This window comes from Erpetoichthys calabaricus, chromosome 17 (assembly GCF_900747795.2).
Source record: "Erpetoichthys calabaricus chromosome 17, fErpCal1.3, whole genome shotgun sequence".
Taxonomy (NCBI): Eukaryota; Metazoa; Chordata; class Cladistia; order Polypteriformes; family Polypteridae; genus Erpetoichthys; species Erpetoichthys calabaricus.
The window spans coordinates 861,967-881,233 of record NC_041410.2 but is presented as its reverse complement, the minus strand read 5'-3'; positions in this window follow the sequence as shown (position 1 = coordinate 881,233).

The following is a 19,267-nucleotide window of genomic DNA, read 5'->3' as shown; positions in this document are numbered from 1 at the left end:
TATAAAGCAGGCCACTAAAACTACTTTAAGTGACCTCAAAGTCACACAGTCATTACAAAATACAACACGTCACACCTGTAGAAGCCATGCAGCTGTAGGTCGCACCTACTCCAGAGTTCTTAGATTGAGAGGATGAAACTTATATCATTGGAAGATGCTGAGAAATGAGTTCACACGTTTGTTTTCAGTCGACTAGATTACTGTAACGCACTCCTCTCAGGACCACCCAAGACTGAAGGGGGCGCCACAGGAGATTTGAACTGACCAGCTCAGAGAGCACAAGGGACAAAGAAGAGGATCAGACAAGCGAGGGGCTATAAAAGAGAAAAAGCGTCATGTAACAGACAATAAAGGAAAGGCACCGTACTATAGAGAGGGGGGAAAAGCTCTACGAGATCACTAATCTGACAAATCAGGAATAATAAAGGCGCTATACAATGGAAAACAACATACATGATGGGTGGGCGCAGTAAAACAGGCCGATACTAAAGGCAGCACATAAGAGAAAGTTAAGAAAGGCGCTATATGGTCATTATTAAAGGCACTTTATAGTAGAAAACAAGAAAAGCTTACAGACATGAAAGGCACTATCTATATTACTAAAAGAAGGTTGTATATATGCACCGAAAGCGCGCGCACGCGCACTGCGCCTCAGCGCCCCCGAGTCAAACCCAGCAGCCTCCCAGAGTCAGTAGGTGGCGCCCGAACAACACAACTAAACTTGAGGTAAAGCGTACACGCCAGGGTGTATACAGTATATGCACAGATGCCAGAGGCCACAAGCAAGCCGTACACAGTACAACGAACGCGACCGCGCACACCACCGCATGTACCTCCTTCTTTTAGTAATGTAGCCCTCCAAGTCCGGGTCCACCGCCATCGTCACTTCAGCACGCGAATTGGCCGCCGTCAGCAAACGACTTCTAGCTAACGACGCAGCCATAGAAAAACAAAAACGAGACCGCATGTATAAAAACAATGAACGAGGGCGCCTACAACGCGCTTCTGAAACACCAGAACCAGATGAGTCACAGCTCCAAAAAGAAACCGCTTTAGTACAAATATATTTATTTAATTCAATGAAAACTTTCCCAGGACGCACTCACCCTGATTTTTCTTCCCTCTAAATATCGGAGGGAACAGAAAGTGATTGCCATTCTTAGATTTGCGATTCTTTCCAGAATCGCAGGTTTGCTGGTATAATAGAAAGGACGCTATAAAACAGCTAGGCAGATATAGAAAGGCAGTAATAATAGAAAATGAAAGAAGGTGCCATAATATTACTGGACTGTACATGTGACAATAACAGAATAATAGACAGAAAAGACGCTTTACTATAAAAAACAAGACAAGCATATAGACATGAAAGGCACTATATAATAGATGGCGATGTAGAAAGGGCTCCATAAAAGACATATACAAATGGCGGTGCATAATAGAAAGATTAGAAAGGCGCTATATGATAGACATTAAAGGCACTTTGTAACAGAAAACACAGACGTGAAAGGCACTATATAACAGACGGAGATGTAGAAAGGGCGCCATGAGACAGGCTGGTATAAAAGGCAGCAGGTAACAGAATGCACAAGCCACGTGACAGGTGGTCCCGGGTTACTTGGCCCCCAGAGCCTGTCGTGGTCTTCACTACGCTTGGCGTTTTTGCAGACTTTGCCTTTTCTTTAGCCAGTAAATGAGGTTTCCTTGTGCGAAATTCTTTATTCTTCATTTTACTGCTTAGCAATATTTGAAGGCACTGAGACCTTCAAAAGGACAGCAGGCCAAACAATCTGCCGGGAACAGAAGTGTCCACTCAAGAGAGTAAAGACATAGTGGCCAGCCGGGCACGTCGACCCTTCAGCTCACAGGAAGGCCCCCTGGCCCTCTAAGGAGCTGCCATACCAAGGAAAACACAAAGCCTTCAGGGTCAGTAGGTGACATACTGTGGCACTGGGCAGCATGCCACATTGTACCAAGGCTGAGGCTGGAGGTCCACCGAGTGCTGCTGCTGCCACTCCAGTGACCTGCACCCTGTGGAGTTTCAGTGAATTCCCCTCATGCTTATGTGGGACGGCCTGGGCTTTGGCCAAAGACGCGTTCCATTGTAGGACACGTGGGGCCGACTGAGGAGCGCCGCGGAGCACAAGGTGGGCTGCTGAAACCACAGAGGGGAGTAGGAGGACACGGACGTCCACTGATGATTGGGGGGTCACTTTGTAGATGAAAATATGTGAGAAGAGGGGCCGGTGGCAGAGGGGCCTTCAACTCACCACACAAGGGGTCCCCGAGGACTGCCGTGTAATGACATCAAAAGGCCACATGCAAATGAAGGACAAAGTGCAGAGGCCTGCTGGGCAGCTGGGTGGGCAGCAGCAGTGAGGCTGGCAGGGGGGGTGCAGTGGCACTAAATATGAAACAGCTCTTTGTTATTAAAACATGGACAGACTGTTCAAAAATATCGGAATCAAAATCGTTATAAAAACCTTTAGCTACATAGTTTACAAGTAAATTGCTACAAATATTTCTACAAAATATGAAAGAAATTTTGCATTATTAAAAATCATTTTTACAGAAGGACAGAAATTATATTACTTATTTCAAACTGTTTATCCAAATATTATAATGCTATTAATTATAATTTTGTTCAAATTTGATAAATGACTAATTGTATAAATAATTTGTACATAATTAAATATTTAAAAAATTATGAAATATTACAAAAATGTATTAATTGTCAAAAATGTTAATAAACAATGTAGAAATTATGAATTTAAAAATATAATATTACATATGCTTTATAAGTATTAAAAATCATTTTACAATATGAAATTATTAAGAAGTAAAATTCTCTTTTTTCCAGAACATCACATATTATTTATCATTTGTCCAAATATCATAAAAATAATTGTATCTTAAAATGATAATGATATATATATATAATTTTTTTGTTCCTTAATTGATTGTCCCCGACATTCGAGCGTCACGTGGGCCGTGTCTCAACATGGAGGCCGAGCCGACACCTCGCCGTTCCGCGTGTCTCTCCGTCGCCGTCTTACCTGGTGACTCGTCGGATGAGCAGACGTCTTCTACACAAACATCGGCGGGGGGGGACGACGATCCTCTGAAAAGAAACAGAGACACACAGTCAAGGTGAGGGCCGCCATCCTCCAGAGCCAGACTGTCAGTCAGTTAATCAACGCTAAGACTTTCACTGATATGACCTGATGTGGCTGATGTTCGTTGTCCGCCTCCAGCTGTGGACCCTCTTATTATGTCCTCCTGCCATTGGCGGTGCTGCCCCCCTTAGGTCACCTGACCACATTGCCCCTATTCTGTACGATACGTGTTCATAGGCTGTTCCATTTTCTTTTTATCATATTCGTTCCTTCTACTTTGATACTGGTTGGCACTGGTTATGCTGGTCAATTTACTAAAAATGTGGTCCCTAAAAAAGGAGGACAATTGAAATGTGAGGGCGTATCAAAAATCAAGGTGACAAGTGGCCTGTTTTAAAGAGGTGGCTTGTGTGACCCGACTGTAAATCTCATTATTAAGATGTGACCTCTCAGGGGCGGCTCATCGTGTGATTGAACATCTCCCAGGTGGCACAGCATCTTAACATGGGGTCAAAGCCATGTGCCTGATTGTCACACATAACAGAGGTTACGGCAGGCCACTCAGTATGGCAACTCGGTGCAAGCAGCCTGACCCCACGATGAGAACACCACTTGGACATGGCAGGTGCCCTCCATCTCTCTGGTCCTATGACAAAACAACTGGTAGGGGGTTTGCAACTCAAGGGGATGAACAGAGCGCTGGTTTAAATGTTCTTTCCCACGTGTTAATGTTCTTTGAGGTCCACAAACTGTCCACATCATCAATTATTGTCATTCCCCTTCAGACTTGACAGAATGGCCAGTGTCATCCATGGTCACAATGTGAAAGCTCAGAGGATGCTGGAGTCAAACGTGCAAGGCACTATAGCAAGACTGTCACAGGAAGTGAACGGCTTGGGCGACACAGAGGGTCTCCTTAAAGTATAAGGTGTACTGGGGGCTGAGATCCATCAAAGGCTTTCTGCACAATAAGGAGACGGAGCTTCACCACAGCGGAGGGATCCAGAATGGATTGAGGAGCTCAGAAACAGCCAAACAGGTGGGGAGCATGAAGAAGGTGTGGGACACTGGTCCACGTCCACTACTGATGATGACGACGCTGAGGAAGTCTGTGCTGTGACTCCTGGTGCACCAAACATAGAGAAACAAGAGAGCAAAACAGAAACAACCAGAGAGGCTGACTGATGAAGGTGGAAACGTCACAAGTGCGGCCACAGAGACAGCGAGGGAGAGCCGCACAGCCAAGCCAGAGAACACGGCCACAAGCGCACACGTCATTCCTGACTCATCCTCGTGACATTTTAGGTGTTCTCCGCACTTTACTTTTTATTACTGTAATTCATTTTGCACTCTAATGGCCGTAAATCTCCGCCTGTGCATAGTGGGGTATTTCTGTGTGTAGAGCGGAGACGTTGGACTCTAGAAGTCATCAAGTGCTTTATGACCTCTGATTCAGCAGACATCCACCTTTTCAGGCTCACCAGTTATGAACGTCCTACACGATACGGATGTGAAAACAGTGAGGAGAAAGGAAAAATACGAAACAGGCACCACCACGACACACTGAACGACAAGCTACTGAAGAAACGTCTCACCTCCATGTCCTCCTAGAAACGGCCGACCGCCAAAAGTGATCTTACCAGCAACAGGAGATGACGACACTCTCCGGCACCAATGAGCCCTGAAACTGACCTGGACTGATGGCCGCTGCCCGACTGGCTCTATCGGATTGTAAAGAAGGGCTGGCAGCATGGCCTCCCATTGGCTATAAACCTCTGAAATGCATCGTCCAGTCGGCCCTCAAACAATGTACACAGTCGACCAGGAGATAAGATGGCGAATCTAAACACGCAGAGCTTAAGGAGAAGCAAACTGCAGAACGGTAAACGAGGTATGTATGTGAGTGGTGTGGCCTGCAGGGGGCGCTCCAGCCGCCCAGACCCGACACAGACAGACAGACAGGCACCAGGTCCAAGCTCCAAACACAGCACACTTCATTCTCAGCGCGGCCGCTTCTCAAACCGTCCCCACAAGCAGCAGAGTACAGTAAATGGAGCCCTTTAGAGCACCCGGCACTTTCTTTCTTCTTCTTTTCTCTCTCGTGCCCTCCACTCCTCCTCCTCTCCCTCCCGACTCTGGCGCCCTTCTGAGCTGCTAAAGGTGGCTCGTTGGTGAGGTCTGGACTCACTCCCAGGTGTGATGAAAGCCCAAAGTAGGCCTCTGCAGCTTCCACAGCTCCCCCAGGTGGCACCCATCGAACTCCCAGTGTGTCCTGTGGGAATCTGTGGTGTCACAGCAACCCTGTTAGGGGGCTGCCCTCTAGTGCCCCCAGGGGAGATTACACCCTGACTACGCTCTCTCCCTCCTACCCTCCCGGCCGGTCAGGACCCCCAGCTGTCCGCGACACTGGAAAGCTCGGCGTCTCTGCTTTTACAAGTAAAGTGAGGTACCCTGATATTTCAAACCAACGTGTAATGAACGGCACTTAAACAGGCGTATTACAGACATACGTATCACTGCTGATTGGTGTTCTGATCTTCGGTGGGAGACAGCAGTGGTCCTGCTGCCCCCTCAGCATCAATGGGATTGTAGTGGACACGGTGAGCAGCTTCACATCACGATGATCTGACAATGTCTTGACCAGGTCCAGGTTTGGGAAGATCTGTGCCCGGCTCATTAAGGAACTGCAGAGAGTGGTCTGAGTGGTCTGATCTCCACAGGACCTTTACAGCAGGAGAACTTTGGACCACCAGAGACTCGTCTCAGGCCATCTGTTCGGCCTTCTGAAATCAGACGAGGGCTTTAGGAGCGTTATGGACAGAAGAGAGAGGCTCAAGCCTCTCAGAAGACTTCCTAGCCTGGACAGACCACCACAGACCCTTTCAACTGTTCATTAAGTCTTTACATTCACCCGCACACTGGCACACTGGCACACTGCACTTCACGGCACAGAGATGTTCTTTTCTGTTACATTGCATGCACCTCAGATCTTGTTTAAATTGTAATGTTTATTTGGATATACACTATTTTCCTACCTATTGTCTCACCCTTTCATTTTCTTTCTTTTTTTCAATTTACGTGAATTTAATTTAAATGATTTATTTGTTAACAGTCTCATGGCCGACTCGGGGCCCATTTCCCTACATGCTGCACTTGTATAACTGTGTATGCGTTAAATAAAGAATCTTGAAAATCCAAATAAAACACTTCCAAAAAAGTCCTCTAGAGGGGGATATCACCGTCAAACCCTGGCTAGTAATGAGGGCACACACGGAGTCTTTACAAATAAAAAACACAAGAGCCCAAAAGGCAATGCAAGTAAACGAGTCGCAGTACGGACATTCAAAGAACGGAGCTAAAGGGTCCAAAATCCAAAGAACCACCAGAACACAGAACTACGGTAAATAAACACAGAAACCCCCAGCACATTTATAGGGAGTGATTGGCAAGTGACCCCGCCTCCTGGGGGACCACCCACAACACACATGGAACATCACCGAGGTATTGAAACACAAGGAGCACAGAAATGAATGAAAAGAGAATCAAAAACGAGCAACATGACAACATGAAACAGGAGGAACCCTGGCTGAGTTGTAACAATATGTTTAAGGCTTATATTTGCTCCGATGTGAGGGTGTCGTCCTGGGGGCTCATTAAAGACAATAGGGGCCTCAAGGACCCTCAAGTCACCATTACCTCCACATCTGTCACCTCACAGCCCAAGAAAGCAACACAGATAACCTGCCCACTCCCGCCAGGCCCAGCTCTAGACGGAGGAGGAGGAGGAGGACTTGCACGTTTTAGACCCCCTACTGTGTATCCGAGTCTCACAACGTAAAATTCCTGTGGATGGACTCCAGCTTCCCTGTGACCCTGCTCTGGAAACGCCAGTTCAGAAGATGGATGTGCAAAACTTTACATTTACTTACATTATGTCTCCTCTCCCACAAGTCCCCCCAAATCTGTCCAGGTCCACCTATAAAGACTCAGCTGACTCCACACGATCTCTCAGTCCATGTAGCTTAGTGTCATCCATCCATTTGCTAAACCTGCCTATCCAGAGCGGAGATAGCATCAGTATGCCAGGGCATCACACTGTGGAGACCGTCACACACACATCAGGACCACTTTAGCATCGTCACTCCACCAGATCACCATGGACAACACCACCCAGACGGTGAGAAGATGCCAACTCCTCGCAGGGCGCTGCTGGGTCTCTCTGTGGTGAGGTGGCAGCGCTGCACTGTGCCACCCTTGTCTGCTCGTTCTTATGAATGTGCCAGGTAATGGAGGCCTGGAGGAGGATGGAGTCCATCAGGCCAGCCAAGCCGTGTGTACTGCTGTGTTACTGATAATGAAGCTCCTTATTTGAAGGCCTTCTCTTCTGTCTCAGCCCCAGAGGGTGATGAATGTCAGAGTCTCCTGTCCTCCACACACACGTCACAGTTGTAACACCTCAGCTATGGAGGAGAAGGTGCCCTCCAGACTCTGAGCTCTAACCCTCACCCTAAGCCTCACAAAGACAGACGCAGGACTTGCCTCTCGCTCCCGGTGCTCCTCTGCTCGGTCCAGCTGCTTTTCTTCAATCAGCTCTCCCTGTGAAGGCCTTCATAATCCCCAGTTGTCCCAGTCTGGCCAGCGAGGTCCTGGAGCCGCTGTCCGTGAGTCGAATCTCCCAGCTCTCCATCTGTGGGCAGCTTTAAATATTCATCTGACATTTTTTTGAAGGACGGACAATCCCACACCACACATTCCTCGCGTGTTGTCTCAGTGCCCTCCTATGACATTCCAGTTTGTTTCCATTGTATGTCCTGTGCACTCTCTGTGGAGAAGCCCAACGCATGGCCTGTTTGGGGGCTTATGATGAAGGCGTCTGTGCATCCATTAAATAGGAGGGGGACCTCCGCTCAGCCGCGTCTGAGCACATCACCAATGTGTGTGCCCTGAGTCAGAAGGGGTGGCCACGTGGACAACAATTAAAGACCACCTCACCCCTTCATACACAAGGACAAGAGAAACTGAGCAAAATGAGGGGTCACAGAGGGGGTCCAGTTGGGCATTAGAAGTCTTAACACGTGGACATTTAAGTGGACACCCACCAGTTTCTGTCCATTTTAGTGTCCAGATGTCAGGATACAGCTGACCATCTTCATTTGTCCCTTCTAGAAAGTCATCTGCCACCACTCAGGTCTACAAAGATGAGCAGGTGTGGATTTGTGCCAGGCAATGAAAATGCCATTGGTGGAACATGGAAGGGGGATCTCCAGGTAGTGACCTGAGACCACCACTAGAGGGCACCATGTTTATTTGAGGTGCTACACTCAGCATCTACTGAGACCCTTAACTTGCGTGTCTGACCAACACGTGGAACATCGGCGTATCACCGGAATGAGACAGAAGGGTTTGGCTTGAGACCTGCAGACCCCCTTCTTGTAGACCCGTCAGTAACAGAACACTGAGAATCACATTCAGAATTGACAACAAAACCAATCTGGCTAAATAATACATCTCATTATTATAACTGTGTAAAAATAAATAAAAAACAAATTAATAAAAGGTTCAAATGGAATGCGTCAGGCACAAGCAGCCAGTGACAGTGACAGAGTAACAGAGAGGGACCACAGCCCACAATACTTACAAGGTCGGTCACATAACGTCCAGCATCACATAACACCCACGTCGTCCGTCACAAAACAGCCATCAAGTGTCCGATTAGGGATATGGGAGGGTCACCCTCTGTGACTGGTGCTGGCCGTTCCATGACCTACTGTACATTTTACTTATAGTGGGCTGCCATTAGACCATCACACAATGATTGGCTCAAACCACATGTCTGCAAACGAGGAGCAGATAGGGGGCGATAGTCACGCCTGGAGGAAGATGCCGGGAAAGGGCCGTAGTGGCTGAGTTAGGACGTGTGCACAGGACCAGCATGTCCCATGCCACCACTCTCTGGTGCCATGATAAACTGTGTTAGCATGTGATTAGTTAGACATATTTTACATATTAAACTATATGATAGATAGATAGATAGATAGATAGATAGATAGATAGATAGATAGATAGATAGATAGATAGATAGATAGATAGATAGATAGATAGATAGATAGATAGATAGCGTAGTTGGCAGGATAGATAGATAGATAGATAGATAGATAGATAGATAGATAGATAGATAGATAGATAGATAGATAGATAGATAGATAGATAGATAGATAGATAGATAGATAGATAGATAGATAGATAACGTAGTTGGCAGGATTAGATAGATAGATAGATAGATAGATAGATAGATAGATAGATAGATAGATAGATAGATAGATAGATAGATAGATAGATAGATAGATAGCGTAGTTGGCAGGATAGATAGATAGATAGATAGATAGATAGATAGATAGATAGATAGATAGATAGATAGATAGATAGATAGATAGATAGATAACGTAGTTGGCAGGATTAGATAGATAGATAGATAGATAGATAGATAGATAGATAGATAGATAGATAGATAGATAGATAGATAGATAGATAGATAGATAGATAGATAGATAGATAGATAGATAGATAGATAGATAGATGAAAGGCACTATATAATGGAGTGATAGATGTGAAAGGCGCTATATACCAGATAAATAAACAGATAGCTGTGTAGCTGTGATACTCTCCAGACTTCAGTGAAATGCTTTTGTGTGTGTCTGACCATCATGCCACTTAAGACCACTCTCTGCCACCAAGCTAGAACCCCCTGAAATAGCCAAGTGAAACACAGCATAAAAACAAAACAGAAATAAAACCCAACACAACACATGAGTGGCTAAAGCCAGGGCTACATTGTTGGTGTTTAGCGCCCCCTGCAGAGCAGTTTATGCCTCTGCTGGGCTCCTAAAGTGAGCTCTGATGTCGCTGGTGTTGTCATTTGACAGATTGGTGGCACACATGATGTGATGACACTCAGGATGTCCTCATACACCCGATGGCAGTGTCGCCACCACTTGACGTCACTGGGGGGCTCCCGCCCTCACCTACCTGAATTAATTAGTTCTGAAAGAAGCTGAAGGAGGAGGTCTGTTTGCAAGCCCCTCTCTGTTGACTCCTCGCTCAGGCCGCCTCTGAGCAGGTGGTCCCACAAGCTGACCTCTGTCTGTTGTTCAGCAAAGGTTGCCTTCAGGACTTTTGACCTTTCCACAGGCCATCTCCATTCAGGGAGTGTGCTTAGGCACAGGGCTGCCATTGTGAGAGAGCTCAGCCCAAGGGTGGCATGCATGGTACGAGTGGGTGACATCTAAACGGGCTTTTCATGAATGGCATGGCGTGTGTCGTCATGGAAGTACAATGAAGTAAGGCCATGTGTGAGGTCTAAGGAGCCTCTGTAGAGCCACTCAAAGAGGGCATTCAGCCAAAATGTACCTACTGCACTTGTGACCTAAAATGAGCTAACTGGGAAATGTCACAACAGATGTCCAGTGTGACATCCATTTGGCTTGTGTGAGACAGCAGTTCGTGTTTCAATTAAACTTACACTCCAAGTTTTGTCAGATGGCCACCTCTGGCCCCGGGGTCCCAGTTTGTAACCCTGAGAGCTGAAGGTCAGAATGGTGGGCACATTTGGATTTTTGTTTCAGTTTGTGATGAGCCATGTGCCCTAAAGGTATTAGCGCCCAGGCATGGACATCAAGTATTGGGGCTGAGAACCAGTGGAGCAGAAAAAAGAGAAGAACAGCAGAGTGCACATCAAAAAGTAAGGACTTTATTGAGCAAAAATCGAGGACACAGACAGTCCAAGTGCGCGGATTCAAAGTCTGGTGACAAATACGCAGTGAGAGTTGAGCATGACAGAGTGGACAGTCCTGTTCAGGTGGGTGACAGGACAGGGCAGCAGTTGGTGACACCATTTCTGTCTTTTTCATTAGAAAGGAGAAACGTCAGCATGAAGAGGACTGACGTCACTCCCGCTCAGCCACCAAATCTGAAGAGTGAGGGCCCCACGTCACCTGGGAATGTCACCGTTTGACTGATGGCACTCTTAAAGGAGAAGACTGCAGTCCAGCCTGTGGCTTGACCAGATGTTGGTGTCGCTCTTCCACTAGTAATTAAAGGGAATCCCCCAGATGAGACCCCAAACATTTCCTGGTCTTGTGTCTGTCAAATTAAAATCTTAATCAAATGAAAAGATTAAAACAATAAAGCCTTCCTTTGAAAGTCCAAACCTGGAAGCTCCTGAAAATCCCTCTTTACTGTTACGGCTCCTCATTCACAGCATCAAGCGACCAAAAGTGACGAGTGAAACGATTCGCATGAAATTGCAGGAAAGGCCGCGGTTCTCTTCTCCAGAAAAACAAAAAAAGTGGAATAAGTTCCGTTTCGCTCATCAATTCCGGCGAATTCCCGTGCACTGAATTGTCCTGAGGAGACACCCCAGTAATGCACAGGATGAACTGTTCCGGTATGTCTTCAGATGGAACCCATGCAGCGGGACACATGAGCGACACACAGGCGGACACAGAACTGACTTTACCGGTGCGTGTAAATGACACGATTCACCCAGCTGCAGAAAAGAGCTCAGGTGAACACGGACGAGCAGCGCTACACCCCAAAAAAACTTTAAAAACCCCAAAATCCTTTCAAGAGTCTTGTGTTTCACAATTGCACAATGAATTTTAGAGTCCATTTCACAAAAACTGCATGCAAATTTAAACTTTCCAATGTCAGTTGTCACTAGCGACCGTCCATCTCTGAAAAGGACCACATCAGCTGACCACCTTCTTCTTGACCCCTCCTGGCATAAACTTTAAGTGACTAAATTCAAAGGGAGGAGCAGCTCTCGTGGGTGCTGCTGTTTAATGGTTTCATCATCATCATCATCTCACACACACGGACACACACACAGCCTCTGCAGGGCTCCTCAGGATGGCCCCACCCCTTCTAACATCATGCATGTGTGTGTGTGTGTGTGTGTGTCACTCCCTCTCAGGCTCCGCCCCCACTGACAGCAGCTCTCCCTCTCAGGCTCCACCCCCTCTGACAGCAGCTCTCCCTCTCAGGCTCCACCCCCTCTGACAGCAGCACTCGCTCCCAGGCTCCGCCCCTTACGACAGCATCTCTTCCTGTCTCTCAGGTCCTTGTGGCTCCACCACAAGTATTCATGCCAGTAATGCCACTGATTCCTAGGATGCCAGTTTTGAACTTTATGGAGCATCCAGGATCAGAAGACATGGACACTGTGAACACTGAGAACTTGCAGCCTTCTCCCCACCCTGAGTGATGCATGTCAGACTACTAAAGATTTAAAGAAATGGGGCTAACTTACCAATGATGAGGGCTGCTTATAACACTGAGGGACATTTCAGCAATCAAATGTGACAAACTAAACATCAAAGCCAACTTTAAGGGGACTCTGAGGGACACAGCAGGTAAGAACAATGCTGACAAAGAACACCAAAGATGACCAGTCACTTAGCAAGAGAAATGTCTTCTGGAAGCAAACAAATTACCACAGCATTACAAAAACATTGGCAAGTGCTTAACAGAGAGGCCAAAAGAGGTACTGCAACACGTGATGCCAACTACACCATGCCACCAAGTGCCCGGCACTGACTCTGATTCAGTCTGCATCAGAATAAAAGAGGAGTGGAGTGAAGCAGAAAGACAAAACTAAAGGGTCCACTTTTAAGACTGGCAGAGCCCAGTCTTGTGTGGCAGTTTGGAAAGATGGGCAGGAAAGACCCAACGGTCACCACCCGTCAGTTTATAAGTCCAGACAGCTTGGGTGAGCTAAATAAAAACCTCACAACGGCGGGTGTGGACTGCACGGCCAATTAACATGGCCACTTGCATGTGGCTTAGCACACAGTGGGTGGCACCATTTTAGAGTGGTGTAGGTCACCACGTGATATGTGCCAGCTTCATGTGCAGCTGGTGACCCTGGCATGGGCTCAAACCCGTCAAGCAGCCCAAAGAAAAGGGAAGCGGGGACAGACGGCTTATTTCCATCTTCCGGAAGGCGCCTTGGAGCAGCGTGGATGAACCGCTGAGCTCCACCAGGCCCGCCACGTCTGGGTGACATGCCAACGGGATTAGATGTTCTTGAGAGGAATTTCCCTGCCAGGCTACAGATGGCATACAGCAGGAAGACTCAAGAGATGGCAAGTCATCAGCAGGCAGTTGACTTTGATTTCTGAGAAGACGTTTATTAGTTGAAGTGTCTGTTCAGGAGCGAGGCAGACGAGCAGATATGCAAGTAATGGTCACCTTTGTCACCTCGGTCAACTTTGCCTTGATTAAAGGGGGTCGGCAATGAAGATTAGAAGCAAGGTGTGGACAGACAGACTGGTACTGTAGGGTTTATGACAGCATGGCATATTGAGTGGCACAGTGGTTAGTGCTCACATGGCATGGAACTCCCATGTCCTCCTCATTATCTTCTTGAGCTTTTCAGGTTAATCAGCAGCTCCAAATTGATTTGAGGCATGTGAATGGGGCCTGCAATGACAGTCCTCAGGGTAAGACACAGCTCACCCATGGAGCCATACTGAGGAATGGAGGTGGATGTCATGAGTGTTGGATGGTCCATGGACCTTGGCGCTAATGATGATGGTGACCGTCGATGAGTAAGTGTGACGTGTTGTATGCACAGCGGGACGCCTTCACTTCATTCAAAGTCAAAACGACTCTCGGGCTTTGACCCTCACCATGCTGTGCCCTCTCTCAGACGGCGTAAATATGAAAAGCGGAACCGACATCGACGCTTCTGAGCCAAAGGGCTGTGAACACAAAAACATTTTGGACCAAAGAGCCTCCAGTCCCACTGTGGTGCCCAGGTCACCTTTAAATTGTATAAATGGAAAGTGTGGGCACAGGTAAGGGAGTCGGCCTCCAAGCTTCACTGACATTCACACGGCTGGGTTTTCATTTTAAAAAACGGCGATTTTAAACAAAAATGACCTCCGTCCACTCCGGCGTTCTCACTTCAGTCATGAAAGTGTATCAGTGCACAATAAACACGCATATGACGAAGACATTCGCCAACACGGTTGGCACACACGCATCACTACAAAAATCCTTAAAGGGCTGGTGATGCCCCCGGCCACAGGACGTCTCACAGAGCGGTAAATGATTTGTCTTTGGCGCATGTATGGGGCACTCAGACTGTCGAAAACGCAATTTACACGCATGTAGGTAAGCAACACAACATAAATAAGGTCAGGGAACGAGATGTTAACACGCACAGACAAATCACACACTGCGACGCTGAGACGGCTTTTTGAGATTCTGGGGTGTCTCCGTTTTGGGGGTTATAACTGCTAGGGTTGGCGTTAACAGAGGCTAAAGCTGGCATTTTTAAATGAAATGTAGATGTGCGGACGTACCCTGAGGCTTGTGCCCAAACTCAAGAAGCAGGCTTCTGGCCTACACGGGTCCAACTAAGAAGGGTAACGGCTTTCAGTTCAAAAACTCTGAACTGGGGGAGAGGAACCACGAAAGCTCTGGCCCTCAGAAACCAAAGCAACAACTCTTTACAAATGAAGAGTTTATTAGCAGAACATATTCAAAAACAAAATAAAAAAAAAGGTGGCCTTAAAAGTGCAGATTTATGTAAATCTTAGTCGAAAAACAAAACCAAAGTCCAAAATCCAAAAGACCAGAAAATAAAACACACATACTATAAAAAAAAGGAATAATCCCGAGTCCAAAAGTGTGACGTGATGCCAGAGCCGTCACTGGGGCCGCAGTGCCAGGGGGTCCCGCCTCCCCAGGCTCAAAGCACTGAACTTCCAGAGCATCACTTCAGAAACAGAACACGTTACAGGAAAATAACGAGGACGTAATTACAGAAAGCCCAAAAGTGATAAAGCCAATGACATCAGACGGAGAGCCGGGCAGAGGCCTAAAGTAAAGTCAAACACTTAGAAGTGGCAGTTTGTCAGTCACCAGAGCACTCGTAACTGCCATGTTGTAACCAGAGGTGGTGATGTGTTGCGTGAGATTCTCTGTGACAATAAAGACTCAGACATCACAGAGGACAAAGAGCTGCAGATGGCCAAAGCCATCGGTCCTGGAATTCCGTCTTTTTATATCACGAGCCAGAGTCCCGCATTTTTACAAACGTCCCAGTGTGTTGGCGTACAGTAGGGCTGCCACTCTGGATGAACATGACCTCACTTGACAGCTGGTCAGCCGAAAGGGCGATGCCATCCACTTGATGACTTCAGCCCTCCCTGTCATTGCAGATATTCCAGGCCCGGACCACCCCATTGTTGTGCATCTGCCTATGCTCTTACATTAGACGTTGTTTTAATTGTGGAGGGAGTCCTGAAACTTACGGGAATCTTTGCCCTGTGCCCAGTGCCACCAGGCTGGATAAGAGGAGCAGTGCTGCCACCTCATGGACCCCCTGTTGTGGGTTCAGATCCTCCTCCTGCGAGCTCTTCCTTGGGCCAACAATAACGTGTTGTGCCCCCCACCAACCTCCATGACTCCAAGCTGGACTAGCAGGGCTTGAGAATGTTAGAATAATAAAATAGTCATACGGGACCACTCCTGTGGACAGTTAATGGGCAGTTTGGTGGGGATTTAGAGGTTTAGAGGCTCAGAAAAGCTGATGGAGTGAACATCTCGAGCAGAACATCTGATTGTTCTCTTTAACCCCCTCATAGTGTCCGTTATATGAAGTGAAGACTTTAAATTATGTTGCTAATGGTGGGCTCACAAATTGTGCACAATTTGTCAGCTCACCCACCACCTTCCTCCGGTGACTTGGGGTGGTCTGGCGGTGCCCCCTTCTGAAGAGCACACTATCCTGCGCATTAAAGATTTCTGTTTTGTCCTCATCTTAGAAACCTTTTCAAAGCCCAAAGAGCCAACCGTCACAGAATGCGATCTCTTTGTCAAACAACAGCAAAGTGCCCTCACAGAGCTGCCATTTTAAAGGAGCGGTGAGCTCGTTGGCACGAATGGCGCGTCTGCGGTGGTGCGCGGCCTGGCCGGGACGTCCGTTCATCGCAGGTCCGCTCATTTGAATTCAGGTGGCTGAGCAGTGCACCCCAGTGCCGCACCCCCACACACACCCCCAATTTCAGACTTACTTGTAATATTTCACACTGCACCTAGGCCCCCGCTTTGCACAAACTGTCGCAGAGCAGTGACAATGGCAGCATATTAAACCGCAGAGGGCCGTGGGCGGTGCCAGCCGTGCGAATTCTCGTGTCGGCACAAGTGCGGTTTCCAGATTCTCCGGCTTGTTTGTTTCTGCTTTCCAAGAACTCCGAGGCACCCGCACGAAGAGAAGCAGCTGTGTGGCTGCCAACGGCCGCGGCAAATAAATCACCAGAAGAGAGAGGAGCGCAAAAAGTGACACTGAGCTGTGACGGGGGGGGGGGGGGGGCGACAGGGAATAAAAAATACGACGGCCTCCGCACGTGTCGCTCTGCTCGTGGTGACAAACAGAGCCGGGCGGGCGGAGATAACAACAACCTTAGCGGGGGGAGCACAGCACGGACGACGAGCTCCTTCTTCTTCTTTTAATGACAGTCGTCTCTGGAGCTCAGCGTCATGAAAGTCAAAAAAGTGAAAAAACAAAAAGAGACTCGCAATGTGAGCTTAATAACAAATTATAGATACAAACTCCAACTGACGGGATGCTGGAGGTCCGGGACCCCCTCCCTATCGAGTATGCTGTGACCCCCCTTTACCCATCACCTCCCTGAAAATGGACTGAGGTGTCCGGGAAATGGTGGATGGGTGACAGCGAGGTGACACTCGCCGGATGTCCGGGACGGACGGGGCAGGGGTAGACTGTAAGATCGGTGGTCTCTGCTGTCGTCTCGTACGTCACTCGTGGTATAGGCAAAAGATCTTGGCATTGCTTTACCAGTCTTGGATATACTGGCCGGGATGCCCAGAAATCTTATTAAAATAAATGATATAATACTGCCCAGTCTACCTGAGGGTCAGGGTGGAGTCCATCTCAGCAGCACCGGATGAAAGGCAGGAGCCAAACCCCCGTAGAGTGCCAGCCTAGCACAGGGCACACTCAGGCTCACACCCTGATGGCGTTCTTTTATTTAAAAATAACTGGTGGGCTTTTTCTAACGAGTACATGTCGTGATTTGTGTATTTAATATGTTGATTCTGGACATTGGTGGTCGCACTGTGTTGACTTTTGATTGTCAGTTTTGTTGGTAAAGTGCGATTTCTGGAAGGGGGGGGGGGGTGAGGCGCACGTTAGGCGAGTCGTGCCCTGCAGATGGTGGCACCGCACACGTGCTGCACCCAATTAAGATGTTGTAAACTGGACACGTGACGACACATTGGAGCTTGACGCTGAATCTCATCTAATTAGGGCCGTGTGGGCGGGGCCACATTCATCATTGACAGCCCACTATAATCCTTTACGGAACACGAACTTGAAGTGTAATTCGATGAAAAGACCTTTCTGTCTTTAGCCATCTTCTGAATGTCATATTCTATCATCGCTTCGAGTTTGGCTTACGAAGTTTTTCTCCTTTAAAAACATTTTGAAAGAAACTATACACAATAACTTTAGCTTTGGAGACCCTCGTCCAAATCTTACCCGGTACTTGTGATTTCATGATAATGGCCTGCCTCATAACATATGTATAATAATAATAATAATAATAATAATAATAATAATAATAATACATTGCATTTCTATAGCGCCTTTCCATTGCTCAAAGTGCTGATTCTGTAAAAGGAGCTATATATCAAAAAGGCTGGTAATTCTTTTACAAAAGTTACATCCTATCACCCTTTTCAGTTTTACTTACATGAAATGGACCTTTATTGTAAACATCGTGAAAGGCGCTATAGAAATAATTTTAGCTTGTCCAAACCTTATCCCACATTTATGATTCCATAACAGATGTTGGATACATCCTGGTTATCTCAGTACAACAAAACTGGTGATCGTTTTACAAAAGTTTTATTCCATCGCCACTCTTTTGTTTTTCTTATATGAAGTTGGTCTTTATTACACACACCGTGAAAGGCACTATATACAATGACTGGGAATGTTGACATTCTTGTCCATATTTTACATTCTGTCACAGCATCGATTTACGATATTCCGTGAAAGCAGAGCTCCCATAACAAGTGAGTCCTGCTTTTGCTAGCCACGCACCAACGACTGTTTCTGTATTATTAATTATGATTATTGTTGGTTTTATTTTCCGTCATCACACCTCCTTCTGGTCTTACAACACCGGACGTATCTTAATATACAGGACCCACATCACCGTCTGCAGCTTTCAAACCTGCTTAATTCATTTCAGTTCGGTCAGGACCAGCCCTGGCCGGGAGGCCACTTCATCACACACACGCGCGAAGCTCGTTTAGAATCTCCGGCATGCCTGACGTGGGGACATCACGACGTTCATCAGAGTGCGACTGTCGCCTTCTAACTTCAAGATTCCTGCTCGGCCGCTGTTAGAAACGGGAGGAGAATCTCCGATTGCTGCGCACAGCGAGAATTAAAGAGCACGGGCGCAGTTCAGTGCGTTCAAACGTTAAGACTAAGAAGGCGCAAACTGGAGCAGAGGTGAAAGGCGCTATATAAAAGGCAAATATTGTAACCTTCGAGAGCAAAGCTTAAGCTCTGTACTTCTTAATTAAGCTTCAACTGCTGCAGAAAATAAGACAAGTCACAAAACAAAAGCCATGAGTTGGTTAATCCGCGTTGGCCCCCCATTCGCCCCTTCCGCTAGCCACGAGAGGCGGCGTTCGCGCGCTCCTACCTTCCAGCTCAGGCCCGGCTGCCGAATGTCCTCACCATGGCGTCGTCTCTCAGTCCCCAAGCGAATGCCCGCTGGAGCGTCACATTGTTTTCTTATTACTTCGGGGGGCCTGTACCAGGACACAACACCCCCCGTATGCAAATGAGGCCCCCCGCTCGGTGTGACAGGAGGGGTCATTCATAAATTCAGCACAAAGGCCGCTCTGTGTTGCGCGTCCGCACGGCGCTGTAAACATCGGAGGGGACAGGAAAGGCGACTTCATGTGATGAGCTTAGCGAGCGTCACGTTAGGACGGCGTGGGGTGAAGTCCGCCGGCCGGGGGGCTCAGCGCGGAGACTAATGGGCATCGAGTGTTGGGGTCTTTGTCGTGTCACCTTTTGATCCACTCGGTTTTGGTTGACTGTT